Raw genomic sequence first — 19384 nt, 5'->3', positions numbered from 1 at the left:
CTCTGCAAATCCAGCATCGACTTGCTTCTTTACAAGTGAATCCGCACAGTACACAAGGTAATCAAACACTCCCCACGCGAGCTGGAACTCTTCAAAAACAACCTTTATCCACGCATTACTAATGTTATTTTCCGAGCCTCCGAATTAAAGTATTGAGCTTCTGTGTTGTTCCCACGCGGTTCTTCCACAACCCAAGACTTCGTTACCATGGTTATCATAACAGATAACCGTGTCAAAATAAAAGTCTATCAGAAAAAATGTATTTAAAAGTAATTTGGGTTACATTTGGCAATCTTTAAAGACATGTTTACTGATTGAGACACACGTGTGTCACGCGAATCTGTGGGCGGGGCTACAAAAGTGGTCATTGTATTTGGCTATGGGGAGGTGCTTCAATTCTACTTTGACGTCATAGATTTCCGAATTCCACACTGGAGTGTTTAGCTGGCTTGGTGCCAAAAACGGTTATATTTCAGTAGCACGGACGTTTTCAGTTCTGAAACTTGCAGGATGTTCATTTAAGTATGATGACCTCCTATATAACAAATTATCAAGTTAAAATTGAGTTTTTGATTTACCGCTCCTTTAATTTTTGTGTTGGTTTGGTTCATTTTGGTTATATTTGTTTAATTTTTACAGTTGGTTCCTCTGATACCTTTATATTTGCCAAGATCCATGGAAAAATGAAAAGATATAGCCTTTTATTTATATAATTTTTGCTATTATTTTACTAGTCGTTTTTGACAGTACTGTGTGAATCGGCATCTCTGCAATTTGTCCAGGATTTGTCTCGTTTGCATATCATTTTTCAAGCTCTTTACCTGTGCTGCTTTTATCTTTCTTTTCCTTTTTCTCTGTTTGTGCCCTACCTAACTTTTGAGGAAAATGTTTGATTTGGCATGGAATGAGATGCCATGTTGAGATTAGGGATGCTAAACAATTAATCGCGATTAATTGTTAGCAGAATAAAAGTTTTTGTTTACATCACATATGTGTGTAAACTGTGTATAATAAATATGTACATATATAAATATGAACACATTCATGTATAATTTTAAGAAAAAAAAATTATATATTAAGTATTTATATTTATATATAATATAAATTATACATAAATATACAAATGTATATACACATGTAAACATTTCTAAAACATATACATGCATATGTGTACATTTATTTATACAAAGTTATTATACACAGTTCACACACATATATGATGTTAACAAAAACTTTTATTCTGCTAACGATTAATCGCGATTAATCGTTAAAGGAACAGTATGTAGGATTGTGGCCAACACTGGTATTGCAATCACAAAAACTTGTGGCTAAAACTGGTACTGCAATCACACAGCTGGTGGCCAATACACAAAATGACAACATAAACATCAGTTGAGGGCTGCAACTCCACTTTTTAAATGACAATATCCTTGCCAGACCACTGTTGTGAGTGATATAAGTATTTGAAATGAAAATGATTTCTTAATGTCTAGTGACATATCAGGGCCATTTTATGTTTAATTGATATAAATTTCTTACATACTGTTCCTTTAAGCATCCCTAGTTGAGATTCATCTGTATGCCAGCTTAACTGAAAGCAAGGTCTTAATAAGTATTATCCAAGTAACCATGTTATAATTCGTGGCTGTTGTTTTGCTTTTTCCTGTGGAGTAGGATTAAGGTTGGTTTTAAGGACAAACATGTATTAAGCAGAACTTTTGGTGTTTAATGCTTGGGTAGACTTCACTTTTATGGGTACTCGAGGGTTGGTGTACGTGTGCTTGGCACAGATTTTTCATCTGAATGTTATGTGCGTACTGAAATCACACTACCGGATGTTTTGCGCATCCACTGGAGTATATAGACTGGGAGATTTATTGCAATTTGTTGCATTTTGTATGCGTCAAAATGAAGTATACTAAAGCCTGTGTGCTCGACTGTACTCGTATGCGCGTTTATGCACGCTTTAAAAAAGCAAAGTATTCTTAGGCCTTTAGCGCTGTCCATTTTTGAAAGGATTGCCTGAAATGAATGTTAGTACCCCAGGTATAAATGTGTTTACATTTAGTTAGCAGGGCAGGAACAGTGTTTGTTTTGTTTTGTAGTAATGCAATCAGAAGTGGATAAGTAAATGAAATGTTGTTTTTCGAGACCTGTAATGTATGTAAAATAGTCAAAGCATTAGTCTTGCATAGCAACAATTACATTTTTTTAAGTGTGCTGCATTAATTGCCATTGTATGTACGTATTCTAGGGATGTGCATCAATGCATCGCGTTCCCATTAAAAAGACCTGTCTAAAATCGATTCTGAATCATAAGGCTCCGATTCAGTGTTTCATGCACAGCTTGTGCATGTACTACGGCTCCGTGATCAGTAGGAAGTCCTTATCAATCTAAAATCAATACGAGTTTGACAAACACAATCATTTAAAATGTTCTTTATTATCATGAAAATACCTGAGACAATCTGAAGAACAGCGATATAAATATGCCTTTAGATATTTCCTGGAATAGTGTTAGTAATGATACTTCTTCTGTGGCACAAATGGAGTTTCTGCACGAGAGCGCCCTCTGGCTTTTGGATGTGGCGGCATTTCCCCATAATTCATTCAAATTCATTCATTGAGAAAACACGCATTTTCCCGATTAATTGTCACAACTCTAACGTATTCGGTGTCTGTATTTGAACTATGCAAATGCTCCGCAATAATTGTTCTGTTGTTGTTGCTGCAGCTCTTTTATTTTAACGTTAAAGCAACACTAAAGAGTTTTTGCTCTTGCTCCCCCTACAGGTTGGAAGCGGAATTGTCCATTATCACTGTTGCAAATAATTTAGCCTACTGCAGCAAAGCTGGCTCTGATTGGGTTGTAGGTCTGGCGTAAAGCAAGTTTTTGTAGTTTTTCACTCGAACTACAGGAACGCACCCGACGGTTGGAAACTTCTTTAGTGCGGTTTTGGCCGGTAGAGGGCTGCAAATCGAATGTGTCATTCACCCTGTTTCGAGCGGATTAACGACTGAAACTTTTTTTGGGAACGTTATTTTAAGGTAAAAAAAACTTTTTGGTGTTGCTTTAAAGGCTAAATCTGGCATTTACACTAACTTGGGTTTTTATTTCCTGTTTTAGTCAACTAAGTTCTCAATGTCATGGTATTTTTCTCAAAGAGACACTTTTGTTTGTATTGTGATGCTGTCAAATTATTGAAGGCCTATTCTAATGTATTTATTAATTGTTTGTTTTCTCTGCTTAAAATTGCTTAACGCCGTCTCTCTGCTCTGCTCGGCTTGGTTTCTCCACGCTCGTTGTGCTCATAGGTATTAAATGAGTTGATTTTAACAGGGTCTGCTTGTTTTGCCTGTTTTGCGGTAATGTTCGTAGTTTGACGGTCAGGATGTGGTGAGCTCGGCAGCCCATCCTCAGTAGCGCTTCTTTCCTTTGCTAGAAAAGAATAGTGAAAGCATCTTCTTCAGACTGCACAAATAAACAGTCCTTTGACTGGTGATTTAAAGAGCTTTAGCCATCCTCAGGCCCAGAGTTTCCTTTTAAGGTCAGTCGAGTATGACTCTGTGCAGAGAGAGAGAGAGAGAGAGAGAGACAGACCTCCCCACCACCGTAATGAGGACAGTGAACTGGTCTGGGTAGCTTATATTTCTAAATACTTTCATTTAGTCTCAAATTGGTGCCCTTTTGTTGAGTTATTTTTGTATAAATACAAGTATATAAAATATATACTGGCTTATTTGTATTATAACCTGGATTTTTACACGGTTTAAACTAGCAGCTTAGAATGGGTTTGGCTAGGGCTGCACAATAATTCAGTATCAAAATATTTTGTGGTATAGTTTAAGATAACAGTGATATGGTTTTTAAACACTTTTCCGATATTTCAATGTTCAACGCCCCGTGGCTGTTCACGTTATGTCTAAAAAGCGTGTTCCAAATTGCGTTCCCATGGCGTCTTTTGTAGCTAAGCAACCATGAGCCATGCTCTCCGGGATGGCAAGGAAAACGGAATGCCTGATCGGATTTAAATCGCTCATTTGTACCTCACTTCAAATCATATCATTGTCACCATGTGATCAATAAATCTGGTTGGGACTTTGGAGTGTTCACCCGGTGAAGAGCTGTCGCTCAGAAGTACGAGAAGGAGGTGCGAGGTTAGTTTGCGTCAAGTTATAGCTTCCAATATAGGGAGGGAGAATGTAATGCAACGCAAACTGAATTACGGATGAGAAAAATTAGGCTTAAGCCATCAGGTGCCCAGGTTAATAAAATGAGGAAAGATGAGAAACGTCCAAAATTAAAAGTATGTATGCAGCTGTTATACTCGTCTTATTATGAGTATAATATGTAAATAATGTAGTATTCTAGTATCTAATATACATTTTTCTGTCCAACTTTCTTTGGCCTACTAACATTCAAAAGTTGGGCTATTAATTTTTTTACATAATACAATAAAAGCAAAACTATGGAACTATAAAAGTCAAGACTGTGACTAAAGTAATCCATTAGTTTGAGACCCCTGCATTACAGCATTTATCACTGACGGACATTCAGGTGCACCTTATTAATATTAAAGGTGAGCCTTAAAGTCTTACATTCTTTGTAGGCATTCTTTGCGATTTATCCTAAGGCTTTAACGTTCTTACATTTTCGGGTTTATATCGTATCGACCTAAATTTAGAAGTATATTGATGAGAGAAATTTTGGCCATATCATCTAGCCCTAGGTTTTGCTATGCCTTCCCAGTTTGCATTTGCGAACTGAGGCCAGACTGTTCTTGTTCGGCGTATTTAGAGGATTTTCTTGGTAAGATTACGGTCTCATTTTTTCAGGGAGTTCTCTCCGCTCTGGATTAATCCAATCTGGCACATTCCTGCTGGGAGAATCTTCCGGGTCTCTGAACCTTACAGACACCCCATCTGGGTGTGGACTGCATGGTCTGCTGTCTGTATTGTGACTTTCACACTGTAAACAAAATTAATTCCACAATAAATACATTTACGTTACATTACTTTTGAGGGGTGCGAATAACCAGATGCCCCACGGTATTTTCATGAACCTTATGTTGTGATACACTATTGTTTCGCTTTTGGTTGCATTGCGATATTCTGTTCTATATTGCGATGGGATTGCCGCTTGGCTTGGGCTTTTTTCATCCTAGGTATATTGTGGCGAAAAATATTGCAATGCTATGTTGTATCCCCCTATTCCTATTGCATTTATTTATACAAATGGTGGCATGTTGCCCCTAAAATTTGAGAGTGTGCCACTGAATTTTACATCCAGTCGCACATGTGCAACCAGTAAATTTGACCTTTTTTTCCAAAAGTGCACAATAAAATGTGTCACTGAATTTGAAAAAAACACATTGTACTTTCTGCATCTATCATTAAAGTATTTATTAGTAATACAGTGGAAATTAGTAGAAATGTGAATATTTGGTTAGCATGTTGATTTACGGTGTGTGCCCCTAAATTTTCTGGTTGCGCCCCTAAAATTTTCAGTTGGGGGCCACTGTGCTCCTAGTGAAAAAAGTTAGTCTGGAGCCCTGCTGATCTCTGCACTAAATGGCAGTGCCGTGGTTGGATAGTTGCGGATTAATTGGTGGTATTATCCCCTTCTGACATCACAAGGGGAGCCAAATTTCAATAATCTATTTTTTCAGATGCTTGCACAGAATGGTTTACCAAAACTAAGTTACTGGGTTGATCTTTTTCACATTTTCTAGGTTGATGGATGCACTAGGGACCAAATTATAGCACATGAAAAAAGTCAGATTTTCACGATATGTCCTCTTTAAAATGCAATATTTAAAGGCGTTAATTAATACCATTAATAGAAATTTTATTCAAAAGCAAAAAGTAGTATTGGGTGACAGTAATAGGAATGTGTCCATCGTGTCCTGGATGATGACCTTTCGAAAGCTCTCCAACTGTCCATGAAACGGATAAACGCCTCCTCTCAAAGTGCAGAACTGTAACTTTGACCCAGATACTTTAATTTGCCTCTTTGTCTGTGCGTGAGCACAAAGAGAGAACAGTTAGATATACCTGCATTGTCCTGTTGGAAATGTTACGTCAGCATTCATGAAACTAATCTGCCTCTTGTTTCTTTTTGCAGAATTCCTCGGACTTTACAGCCACATCTTTTTAGCTGGATTTTAATCTTTCCTATCTGAAGACGGCCATGGAATCGGTAAGCCCTTGCCAACTTTTTGTTTTGCCGCTTGCAAGGAATGAGATGTTGTCAACTGTTTCCTCTTTTTACAAGGAAGTAGCATTTGGCTTATGTAACATGGAAAGGCCTAGCTCACAGTGCCTTTGTTAAAAATTGAGTTTGGTTGTTTGTTTCGGTTGTCTGAGAATCAGGTATGATGAAATCCTGGTTAAATCAAGTATATGTATGTTAGTACATGTGGTTTTGTGTGCGAACGTGATGTTGTTGAGTTTGTTGGCGCCCTGCTAGTACCAACAGGCAGGTGGATGGCTAGGTGCTTAGCTCTGGAATGTGTGCATTAAGAACAGGGCTTATTGCATGCCCGGGCCCTGCCTGTTGCCGCCTTTGTTAAAGGCTTTTTTGTTTTTGTTTAAGTGTGGATTTTGTCTTCTGTGTGTATGTGTTTAGGGGTTGTTATGAAAATGGGTCAGTGCTTGCAGAGAGCTCACTGTCTTTAATCTAGAGTCCCTCTTTAGCATTTAGCTCATGCGACCGTCATCGGTACGCAGCAGCAGTCTACACCTCTGTAGAGATGCTTTCGTTTCCCAATGAAAGCTGTTTTTCAAATCAACCAAAGCGATGCACTACGAATAAAAAATCTGTATGACTTTCTTAGGCTAACAGAAAATCCCTGCAAATATTTGACAGCTGTAAAGCTACTTTTACCCTCCCAAACCCTTGATATTTCCTCCATTTTCTTCCCATTGGTATTTCTCCCCATAGAGCCTCCATAGCTCAGCGATCTTCTGGTGTTTACCTCTGAAATCAGACCATATCTGCTTACCGTCAGTGAAAACCAAGGAGACTGATCACAAAGCTCATTATGCAGGCAGCACGGCGTGTGTGTGTGTGTTTTTCTCGTCTCCCCCCAGCGCCACCCCTCCATTGGTTGTCATGTGATGCCAGTCACATGGTTTCCAGGCACCGGGGGCAGTAAATCAGAATCAGATTTTATTTTTAACCGCTCTAAATCCAACCGCCGCGCTGATGGTTAGCAGAGGCGCTCGCTCCAGCCAGCTCTTCCTCCATTTCTCCTTGCAAGCCTGTGCACCACAGATCTGATGGTTTTCGCTGCATTATCTGCTGGCTGCGAAAGGGGCGGCGTTTGGCACCGCTGCAGATGAAAGGAAGCCCTCTGCCATGTCTCGGCTCATTACAAGCATGTTTTTCGGTGCCTCTCATTTTTCCAGCGTAGCTTCGTCCCTCGGTGGGATTAGTCTGCAGCACTCCAGCGGGGAAACGCTGCCTTGCCAGTCAAATTACATAACTCTCATAGCCGGGCTTGAGACAACTATAGACGCTTTGTTCCCAGGTCTCTCCTCCCTTCTTCCCCTCTTGGCGGCCCACATGGTAATCTGCTGCTGAAAGACTCTGTGTGCTTCGAACAGGCCTGGTTCTGTGGTGAGCGTGCAAAAATCTTGCATCATAACATGGTGACATCTCGCTTGTATCTTGAGATGAAAGGAGACCGGTGATCCCGTGATGAATAAATTTGTGATTGGGAGGGTCATTGTTTTAAACTACGTTTCACAAGCACCATCAATTAGTGTGTCTAGCATTTATCTGTCCATCCAGTCTTGCGCTTTGCCATTTTACTTGTATGAAATGACAATGAGCAGAAACCAGAAGTTTTGCGGTTTAGATGTGGTGTTGCAAGGACATGAAACAGATGTGAGGCTATACTGGTTGAATTCAGACTTATCAGTGATGACAATTCTTTAGCTACCTCCAAATGTGCACTAAAAATAGTAGCAGTAGGTTTATTGCTGGTTATGGGGAAAGACCTGAATATTTTAAGATGTATTTCATAATAAAGCAAGCCCATACCGGTGTATACTAATGCAGTCCATTTGTTGTGTGCATTTTTCTTTTGCATTGCATTTTTTTTATTACAGACATTAGTGACATATAACACGCTCTCTGTTTTTGTTTATTATGCAAGCATACATCTATGAATCAGAAATAGTATACCATTTAGCCTTTAGCATACTATTTTCAACTTAGTGTGATTCAGGACGAGAAGAGATTATTATGCCCGTTACATCAGATGGGTGGATGATGTCAGCATACCGTTCAGTGCTGTAGATGCTTATTTGGTAACAATACCACTCATTTTCATTTTCATTATGATGTAGCTAACCTCTATAATAAACTCTTGTTTAGACCTGAAAAGCTCGGTATGATAAAGCACCAGTTCAGAGGAAGCACTAGATATCTCTTATGGGTGTGGTGCCCTTCCTCTAGATTGCACAAAGCACTTACAAGCAAGAAAATGCACCTCTGACACATCACCACATTACTCCTGTCGTCTTTTTTTGCATAGGAACGCATTTATGTAATTGGTAAATCAGGAGATGTTCTGCCTTCAACCAGAGAGATGTGCTGCCAAGTCGTGCTTGGAAAAAATATAGATTTTTATGATATTAATCGATCTTCAATTTTAATCTTCAATTTTCAATTTTCTTTACTCCATGCAGGGGCTCGAAAGTAACGTGAACGATGCTCAGGATAGTTTTTATAATTAGTATTTGCTTGTGTTTTAGGCTTTGCCAACGTAAGTAAAAAAAACGCGATTTCAATGAGCTATCCACGCGTTGTTTGAGGAGTTTTGTGTACGTGCCTCCAAAGCTTATGTCCGGGAAGCCGCATCTCAAGACTTTAGACAGCACGCAAATACTGGGTTCATGTTACCTTGCGCTTGAACGGACATATTTACACACACGTATTTTATAATGCCGCGATTATCCTCGTAAACATAGTCTGTTGTGCAAATGTCAACAATTGGGAAAGTAAACGCATATGTAACAATATATTTGATCCATGCACTGCATATAGGTCTTACTGTGGGTTCACACCAGACGCGTTTGAGGCGTCAAATTCGCGTCTACCGCACGTTGTGTGACGCTTGAACTAGGGATGCTTAACGATTAATCGCGATTAATCGTTAGCAGAATAAAAGTTTTTGTTTACATCATATATGTGTGTGAACTGTGTATAATAACTTTGTATAAATAAATGTACACACATGCATGTATATGTTTTAGAAATGTTTACATGTGTATATACATTTGTATATTTATGTATAATTTATATTATATATAAATATAAATACTTAATATATATAAAAAAAAATCTTAAAATTATACATGAATGTGTTCATATTGACATATATACATATTTATTATACACAGTTTACACACACATGTGATGTAAACAAAAACTTTTATTCTGCTAACGATTAATCGCGATTGTTTAGCATTCCTAGCTTGAACATTTTATGTGTACTCACTTCATTTGCGCATTTACGTGTGAAATAGTTATCAAGACATTTACGCGGAAATTCGCGCCATGGGAGGGGCTTCTGTGACTCCGCTTCCTGTAATCACGTCACTACTAAAGCAAGCTCCTGATTGGATAATGCGGCACCTTTTTCTGCTATAGTGCAGTTTTTTCAACTCGCGCGTTTCTCGCGGCTACGCTCAATTAGCATCTACTTTGCGCGAAAGATGCAGAATTACGTCTACCGTACTGCACTAAACTGCTCATTCGTGCAGCGAGACCTCCAGATGCGTGTTAACGCGTCTTTACATTAACTTAACATTGAAATCACTCGCACTTGACTCTGCGGCTGGTGTGAACGCAGCATTAAAGTGACAGTACACTAAATAAATTGTCTGCAAAACTTATTTTTTTTTGTAATGAAATATTTGCATTTAATCGAAAGCGATACAAAACATTAGTTGCAATACCCAGCCCTACTACCAAGATTACAAAGCTTATCTCGTGCACTGTTTGTCCCGTACCATGAAATAACAAACTTTGTGTGAGGGAGGTTAGTGGAAAATTTGTGTCTGGGTGCTGTGGTGGGACAGTAAAGGGTGTGATTTGGTATGCCAAAAAGAGTTGCTCAGCCTGTGTTTTTACCCTCAGTCTAAATATAGAGGGGAACGGTGCAAAACTTGTCGGCCTTGAAGAACCTGAAGCCTTAAGCTTCTTGGTGCGTTTTCATATAAATGCACTATTTGGTTTGTTTAGTCATTTGTTGCAGGTTGCACAGTCTTGGTTTTGCTTTTTATTCTTAGGGCAGCACTGTATAAATGATTTTTAGGTGATTTCCCCTGGGCTTTACTGATGTTGTTCTTCGTGATTTTGCATTATGTCTTTACACGGTGTCAAATAAAAGCCCACTTGACTGACAACCCAGCGAATGTTAATGTTCTGATATGGGTCAAAGAGCCTTCCCATGGCGCCTCAGGGCAGTCATGATTTTAACATGCTGGTTCAGTCGCATGGTGATTAAAGAACGCGGAGAGCTGCAGAAATGTTTCATTGTTTTCCATAGACGCCCTTTCAACTCAATCTCCAAGCGGTAATTGGATTTTTTGTAAATGTAATGTGTTTTATCTTCTCTGTGACAGTACAATGGAGAAATTCCTTTTCCCTTTGCTAATACAGGAAGCGTATGAAATGTCAACCGCTGTGGCTGCACAATGCTGACCGTCGAGCATCAGTTTTAGGGTCGCATGCTTGTCGCGTTCACACACAGAGTAGATAAATGAACTCCTCAATTTCACCGTTTGTCATAGTAGCTTATAGTTTCTCAGGGCAGCTGTGCTTTATACAATGTTATTAAAGTTTACTGTATCTGAAATGTCACTGTATTGTGGATTAGAGAATGCGACACTCGTAGCAAAGCGCTACAAAACGTAGCATGAGGCGCAACAACGTCTGTTTGGTGGTACTGGTAGCATTTCTTTAAAGAGTTTTCGCAAACCGTTTCTTGAAAAACAAAGCATGCGCCATGCGAGCATAACTCTGCTGTTGCATGTATGCAGCTCCCTAACCTCCCCCTTCTCCTCCTGCTCTCTATGCCCCCCTCCTTTTCATTCCTCAGTGACGTTTCGGTTTTCCCCTCGGCTCTTTCTTTCTCTCCCCCCCACCCGCCTCTCTCACTGGCTGAATCATGATGACTGTGCCGTGTAAATGTTGCTGACAGTAAGAGAACCCTTTACGTTCGATCTTGGGACGTTTGAAATCGACAGCCATATTTGGGCTAACAAGGTTGATTATTTTAAATTGTGCCGTCTATATTACATCATACGTGAGCAGAATGAACACAGGAAGTTGGCTAACTGCGTTTTCGTCTCTCATCTCGTGATAGCCTTGAATTATGCAAGCAGTGATATGTAATGATTTACAATGTAGTGTTTCTTGGGGGGTGCGATGGCATTTTTCAACTCCCTGTTGCTTTCATCCTCTCAGATATGTGGTGAAAACATGTAAAAATTGTCTTGAAATTGATTGACAGCACTGGATGGTTTCTGCATCTTCAAGTGCTTAATGGCGTCACAAATAGTTTGTTGTCCACTGCGGCACATTCTGTAAACTCTCTTTTATTACCAAATTGTAAAGCATGACCTTCATTAGAAGCACAGTTAGTCTGAGCTTACCGGTAATATTTTATGCAAGATAATGGTGAGTTTTATAGCAGGGCAGTGACATTTTGCATCTTATCTGTGAGACGTAATTGCAGAGCACCTATTTTGGCGAACGCCTGAAAAGAGGCAGAAAAAAGCTGCATCTGACCATAATGACGGCAGTAATAACCCTGTTTTCTCCTGGTTTATATCAGACAGGCTTTGGTTTCTCGTTTTTCTAGTTATTTGAAATCCCATGAAAGGACAGAGAGCCGTAACATTAACATTAAAGGCCAGCACATCGGCAACCCAAACCCTTGGGTTGGGCCTACAGTCACTCCTGCCAGCACAGAGCACAGTGACCTTGCTATCAAGTGTCCCTCATCTGGTCACAAGCCAATAGCACTCCTGGGATGGGGCGTCCTTGTTCGCAATCCCTCAGTGTGCATGCATTCCGTTCTTTTCTCTCATTAGAGGCGTGACCTTTGCTTGCTGTGATAATTCAATGTGAAAACAAGAAACCGAGTGAGAGAAAAGGCTTGTTACTTCAAGTGTGCTGTCTCCTGTTGCGCGAATATTGTGAAATATCAAATTAATGAGCGTTCAGGTTTTTTTTACTTTTTTGCTTTGGTTCCATGCTAGCTGATGTTAGCTTTTCAAAAAAAACACGGAAATATCACAAATGTACATATTGAAATGGTTTGCAATAACCAAATGATTTTATTAGTTTAAAAAGTTATGTATAGTAGAGCTGTGACAATGCATCACGTTTTTCATTAAAAATATCTGTCTGAAATCAAGGCTACTATTCTGTGTTTCATGCATAGCTCGTGCTTGTACTACGGCTCTTTGATCAGTAGGAAGTCAATATCAATCTAGTAGTTTTTAATGTGCATTTAAAAAAGGAACACTTGTCAAACACAATCATTCAAAATATTCTTTATTATCATGAAAATACCTGAGTCGGAGCCGATGGTGTAGTGGGCAGCGCTCTGACATATGGTGCAAACGCACTTTCGGCGACCCGAGTTCGAATTACGGCTCGAGGTCCTTTGCCGATCCCATACCCTCTACTTTCCTGTCGTCTCTCAAACTACTGTCTATCAATAAAGGCAAAAATGCCTGAAACAATTTTGAAGAAAAGTGATATAAATATGCATTAAAACATTGCGGCACAACTGGAGTTTCTGCAGGAGAGCGCCCTATGGCTTTTGGATGTGGCGGCATTTCACCGTATGCAGCTTTAATTTGAAGGTGAATCTGTGTTCTGTACCCGAGTGTAAGATGCTGCTATTGCTAATATTAGCTTTATCTGGTGTGCTGTAGTCGGCGCAGCTGTAAAATTTAAACGTGGTACATTCATTTCTACTACACTCTTATTTCACTAAGTTTAACCAAACTTTTAAACGTTTGCTGCGGCCCGTCATAGTGGCGAGTGTAATGAACTGCGCATGTGCGAAATGAGAGAAGGTCGTCGCAAGTCCTGGCAGATAGATACATCTGTAAAACGCTCACTAAACGTGCAAGAATGACTAAAAAGGTCAGATATCGATAAATGGAATCGAAATGCGATATTTATTTATTTTTAACCCCACCCTAGTTGTTGCAAGGGGCGCTGCTCTGTGCATTGTAGCTTTGCATACTTTTTGGTAGGGATGCTCTGATCAATCGGCCAATAATGCTTGCTATGCTTCTCAATGAAATATGGTGAAATGCCGCTACATCCAAAAGCCAGAGGGCGCTCTCGTGCAGAAACTCAATGTGCGCTGCAGGCGAATAACCATACACACGCAACTATGGCACGCAGCTCCAGGAAACGGCTTAAGGATATATTTATAATGCTGTTCTTTAAACCTTTTCAGGTATTTTCATGATAATAAAGAATATGTATAATAGTTATGTTTGACGAGTGTTGCTTTTTCAAATGCATGTTATAAACTAACAGCGATTTCGGATCGATAAGGACTTACTGATCAATAGCTGTGAATAAGATCGGCTGTCCGATTCAGAATAGTGATCGGCCACGTATTTTTAGTGGATATTGGAATTTATCGGAGCCTACTTTTTGGATACAAGGTCAATGAGCAAATTATTTGCTGGATGTTTTAACGTTTTTGGACTGTTACTTGTTATTAGAGATTTATGCTTGACAACAACATTCATCTCTATTGACAGATCATCATGCAAGCTCCACTCAGTCTTTGCTGCATAGTCATTGGTTGTTGTCACCACATAATCGGCAGTTTTTAACCTTTCAAAGAAAGCCTTGTTCATTGAAAAGCCTTTTTATTTATCTAATTTCCAATTGTTCGATCTTCAAATAGCATCCATTTTTTGTTTCTAGTTTTAGGGATGATGTTCTGTCGCTGCACGTTTTAAAGCCACTCTTATCTCGGAGCATTCTTTAAGCAGGTGGGCAGGTTTGCGTGCTTGTGCATTAACCTCTCCTGAGTCTCGCTGCGAGGTCTGTGCTTGCGCATGTTTTGACTCCAGAGAAGGTTCGAGCTCTTCCGGAACCAGGTGTTCCCGATATCACAGGGCTCAAATTGACAGCAGCCATCTTTGTGTGTGTTTGTACCCCCTCCCAGATCCTGGCTTTGATTCCTGCCAGCTGGGTGGACAGAACCAGCACGAAATGAGCCTGAACTTGTTACTGTGGAGAAGAATTTATATTTGATTTGGTAATTTATTTGCTTTTCTGGTTTGTTAACTAGTACGACACGCTTTATTCCTTCATTACTAATTTTTTTTTGCAGGGAGTATGGTAGGACAGCTAGGCTATGTTTGGAATGGTATTGTGGTTTGCAACGTAAAGTGGTAATATTGTTAGGTATTCTAGTCATACCAAATATTTTGCATGCATAAAGTATACTTTTCCCAATAGTTGGTCTAGTATGCTGCTGTTATTTAAAGGGATAGTTCACCCCAAAATAAAAATTATGTAAATTTCTCATCCTCATGTTGTTGTAAACCTGTGTGAATTTCCTTTTTCTGATGAACACAAAAGAAGATATTTTGTAAAATGATGGTAAGCACACAGCTGATTTTAACCATTGACTTCCATAGTAGGAAAACAAATATTATGGAAGTATCGTGATAAATGATGATAATTGATGGTAAGCTTACAGTTGACAGCACTCATTGAATTCAATTGTAGTGTTTTTCCTACTATGGAAGTCAATGGTTACGATCAATATCTTACACTTACAATATCTGTTCACCAGAAAAAAATTCATACAGGTTAATAACAATATGATGACATAATTTTCATTTTTAGTGAACTATCCCTTTAATGAACTCTGTTCCAGAGAAGATTGTTTATGGGGGCCATAGATCGTTGTGTCAGAGGTAATCAGCTGCTCAAAGATGTAAAGAGAAGCCACAGTGCGACTTTGTGTCCGTTCTCACCGTCATAGCCAAGCGGGAGCCAGCCTGCACAACAGACGAGGCTGCAGATGGGTCCTCCATAGACTTAACCCTTCCCACGCCACACATACCCCATCTGCCCAGACAATGTCCACCATCTTCTCAACCTCATCGCTTCCTTCTAGCCTGTCCGAGGTTGACGCGAACATGCGAGGGCTATGACGGATCGCAGGGCTGGAGAGAACATATGTTGTCTCTAAAAGAGGCTCCGCTTGTGTACAGTCCCTCCCTCTTTTTTCCCCTCATCCTATGCCAGGAAAGCTGGTCAGTAGAGGTTTGTTTTGCTCTAGTTTTTGTGTATGCAGACATGCCACACCCTGTAATATCGGTTGGCAGACAGCCACCTCGGTCAGATGACCTACACTGGCACAACGGCTGCGTGTAACATTGTTCACATGAAGAGGCTGGGCGGTGATACATGAAATTCCAGTTTATCTCACTTGATTTTGTTTGCTGTGCTTCTTTATGTCAGCTGCATTGTGTGTTATCAATAGGGTTGTTTTTGTTACATTTCATGATGACTAATAAACAATCATTTTTACTTTTCGCTTGGTTTCATTTTCACCATGGTCCTTTTTACTTCTGGTCATTTGTAAGTGTATGTTACAGATGGGTCCTGCTGTCCCTTGGTGTAGATTGATAGGTGGTCAGGGTAATTGATCTGGGGAAAATGTTTGTGTCTTAAAAACTCTTGTGAGTGTCTTTGTGTTGAAACTGGTTTGACTGGTTAGCGCTCATTATTCTCTGATCTTGTTTTAACTATGCTGAGTTAAGCGCATGTTTTTGGGGGGTTATTATTGAGATGTCTTTTGTGTTGTTAAGAGCAGAAAAGTATAATTTATAATAGTTTAACAGACCACAGTCATTAATGTATTGTTGATTTATCCAGGCGGGATCTGAAATGAATATGCTTGTTCTTATTTGATCTAGAAAGTAATTACTCATTAAAGGAATACTCCACTTTCACATTTACTTTTACACCACAACTTCTTTTCTTGCACTAACCATGTGACGCGCCAGCATGACCTTACGTATTGCATAATCACGTCAAAAGGTCATGCGTTACATATGTGAAACGCACACTTGCGGACCATTTTAAACAAAAAACTGACACTAAGACATTAAGTATCATTCAACAACGTCTGAACGCTCCTCTTACTCCACACTTGTAAACATTGGAGCGGTAATTTCGCATACATCATGCGTGACCTTTCGACAGGATTACATAATACATAAGGTCATGCTGCCACGTTACAAGGCTAGTGCAAGATGAGAAGTTGTGGTTTAGAGGTACATATGTAAATATATTTTTTTGAAAAATAATCATAGTTTCTGTAGATAAGACCATTATGCCTCGGTTGGGAACGTTTAGAGCCCTTTGAAGCTGCGTTGAAACTGTAAACTGTTGAGGTCCACAAAGTCGAGAATTGGAGAAAAATCCTGGAATGTCTAGGTCTGGTGGAACATCTTTTAGCACAGCTTAGCATAATCCATTGAATCTGATTATACCCTTTGCATCGCGCTCAATAATAACCAAAGAGTTTTGATATTTTTACTATTTAAGACTTGACTCCTCTGCAGTAACATTGTGAACTAAGACTGACGGAAAACTAAGTTGCGATTTTCTAGGCTAATATGGCTAGGAACTAAACTTTAATTCTGGCATAATAATCAAGGACTTTGCTGCCGTACCATGACTGTAAGAGGCGCAATGATATTATGCACCACCTGAAAATAGTCCCCTAATATTGAAAGTTACTAAGGGGACTTTTTCGGTCACTGCATAATATCGTATACTTTTGAGCACGATGCTAAATGGTCTATTAAGATTCAATGGATTATGCTAAGCTATGCTGAAAGTGGCACCGCACCTGAATGGATTCCAAAACTGTAAAAATCAAATGTTTAACTCTAGGGGAGCTGGAAAATGAGCCTATTTTCAAAAAGTGGAGTGTCCCTTTAATGAAAGTGGAGTAATCCTTAAAGACACAAGAGTGAAGTATTATTTTACTTAAAGGGATAGTTCGGCCAAAAAATGATATTAAACCCATGATTTACTCACCCCCAAGCTGTCCGAGTTGCATATGTCCATCGTTTTTCAGACAAACACATTTTCGGATATTTTAGAAAATGTTTTAGATCTTTCAGTCGATTAAATGTAATGTTACGGGGTCCACGACCTTCAAGTCCAAAAAAAGTGCGTCCATCCTTCACAAATTAAATCCAAACGGCTCCAGGATGATAAACAAAGGTCTTCTGAGGGTAATCCGCGCAGTGTTGTTGTAGAAATATCCATATTTAAAACTTTATTAACGAAAATAAATACCTTCCGGTAGCACCGCCATCTTAGACTCCTCTGTATTGAGGAGAGAGTATTAGCGTACTGTACGCATTTTTCTTATGACGTATGACAAATTCGGAGGGCGGGGGCACAGAGCAGCAGCAGAGTAGCCTCCGTAGGCTGCGTAAGCTCTCATCCTGAATGCGGACGAGACTAAGATGGCGGCGCTACCGGAAGGTCGTTTTTTTCTTTAATAAAGTTTTAAATATGGATATTTGTACAACAACACAGTGCGTATTACCCTCAGAAGACCTTTGTTTATCATCCTGGAGCCGTTTGGATTTATTTTGTAAAGGATGGACATACTTTTTTGGACTTGAAGGTCGTGGACCCCGTAACATTACATTTAATCAACTGAAAGATCTAAAACATTTTCTAAAATATCCGAAAATGTGTTTGTCTGGAAAACGATGGACATATGCAACTCGGACAGCTTGGGGGTGAGTAAATCATGGGTTTAATATCATTTTTGGCCGAACTATCCCTTTAACAAATTCAAGTGCTCCTTTTTCTACTTCTCTATTTGCAAACCTAACTATACGTTTATTAGTAAATCTTTAGGGTTGCTGTGCAGTAGATAGGTGAACAGATGTTTAGCTGTTTTTACTGCACCTTTTAGCCCAATCGTTGTATTGACCAAGAAGCATCTAATGCCAGAACATTGATTTTAAAAGCTGTTGTATTGTCAGAGGGTGTTTGTCATATCCTGATTTTCACCATGGAAGTGGGATATGTAAACAAAGGGACATCGTGGCAGAGCTTAGAAGGTGAAAAAACATAAAGAAATAAGAACTAAATTAGATGTGTGTCATGAAGGAGAGCAGTCCCGGTTCTTTTCAGGGTTTTCTCTTTGTGTTCTGCAGGCAATGAAAGGGAGCTCTGTGTGTTATAGGCCCAACAGCCTGACCTTTGTCCTGAAAGGAGATCCAAGGGTTGGCCAATGTCACGTTGTTCACCCCCTCCACCCCTCCTGCTCCGCTAGGAGCGCATGGTAGTTCTCTTCATATCGCTTTTGTGCAGCTATTGTGTTGTACTTTCACTCTGGCAACCTTTTAGGTCGCAAGTGGCCTTTTCCCTGACCTCTCGATGGGTCCCCTAGCTGCTCAATGACAAATAAAGAAGCTTTAAACCCTTCTTAAATCCTTCTGTATTGTTTGGAGGAAGGAGGGTGAAACTGTTGACGCTCTTTTCAGGCCCAGATGTGGGAATAACGACTGCTACCCAGGCTCATGTTACACCCAGCATGGCTGAATGAACAGTTGCATCCGGGGGCCAAAATGAAACTAGTTAGTCAAGTTAAAATGAAACTAGCTTTTAGTATGATACGCAGGCAACAATTTTTAGGAATTGTAACATAATGCGTAGTTTCAAGTGTCTACAGCTTTTACCACAGGTGAAGATTTACCATCTGAAATTTAGCTTGGAAGCCAAAAGGTTTTTCCCTCAGTCGAGCTAATGTTGGTACGCTCTCCTGGAATTAATCCACCACAACGAAAAAATAAAAAACAAATTATGTTTTTTGTCTCTCCAGTTTGTAAAGACGTTAAATTAGTGATCCAGCAGGGTCAGCAACTAGTGAAACTGGCCGCACAAGAAAGCTTTTTTGTGTGGTTTACTTTGCAGATTAAATTGTCTGCCACTCTTCAAAAGAGTTTGACAAACCCCTACAGTGTCAGACTTGGAAAAGATTTGTTACCCTTGTCACCAATTCTTGTTTGACTTGGATTAAGTGCAGTACAGTTTTTGCAAAATCTGACCAAAAGAACAAATTTGCCAAAGTAGTGCTGCACAATTAATCGCATCGCAATCGCGATCTCAGCCTGTGCGATTATATGACAGCAAAATGTTGCAATTATATTAAATAAATAAATGTGTGGACTTGTTAACACAAACCTTCTGATAACAGTTTGATGGTTTTTCTTGCTGTTTAAAAAAAGAAAGAAAAACTAACAAAAAAGGCAGTGCACGTGTGGCATGAAC

General features: G+C 39.6%; 1 protein-coding gene across 1 annotated transcript in view; it reads left to right on the top strand.

Annotated features, from left to right (window-relative positions):
• ankrd11 (ankyrin repeat domain 11) overlaps positions 1-19384 on the top strand; it is a 155801-nt gene that overhangs the window by 40016 nt on the left and 96401 nt on the right. The window contains exon 2 of the mRNA XM_065261703.1: positions 6125-6199. The gene's annotated coding sequence lies outside the window, so the exon portion shown is untranslated. The remainder of the gene's footprint in view (positions 1-6124; positions 6200-19384) is intronic.

The sequence above is a fragment of the Paramisgurnus dabryanus genome, chromosome 2 (assembly GCF_030506205.2).
Source record: "Paramisgurnus dabryanus chromosome 2, PD_genome_1.1, whole genome shotgun sequence".
In the NCBI taxonomy this organism is placed as follows: domain Eukaryota; kingdom Metazoa; phylum Chordata; class Actinopteri; order Cypriniformes; family Cobitidae; genus Paramisgurnus; species Paramisgurnus dabryanus.
This window is presented reverse-complemented; position numbering and strand designations above follow the sequence as displayed.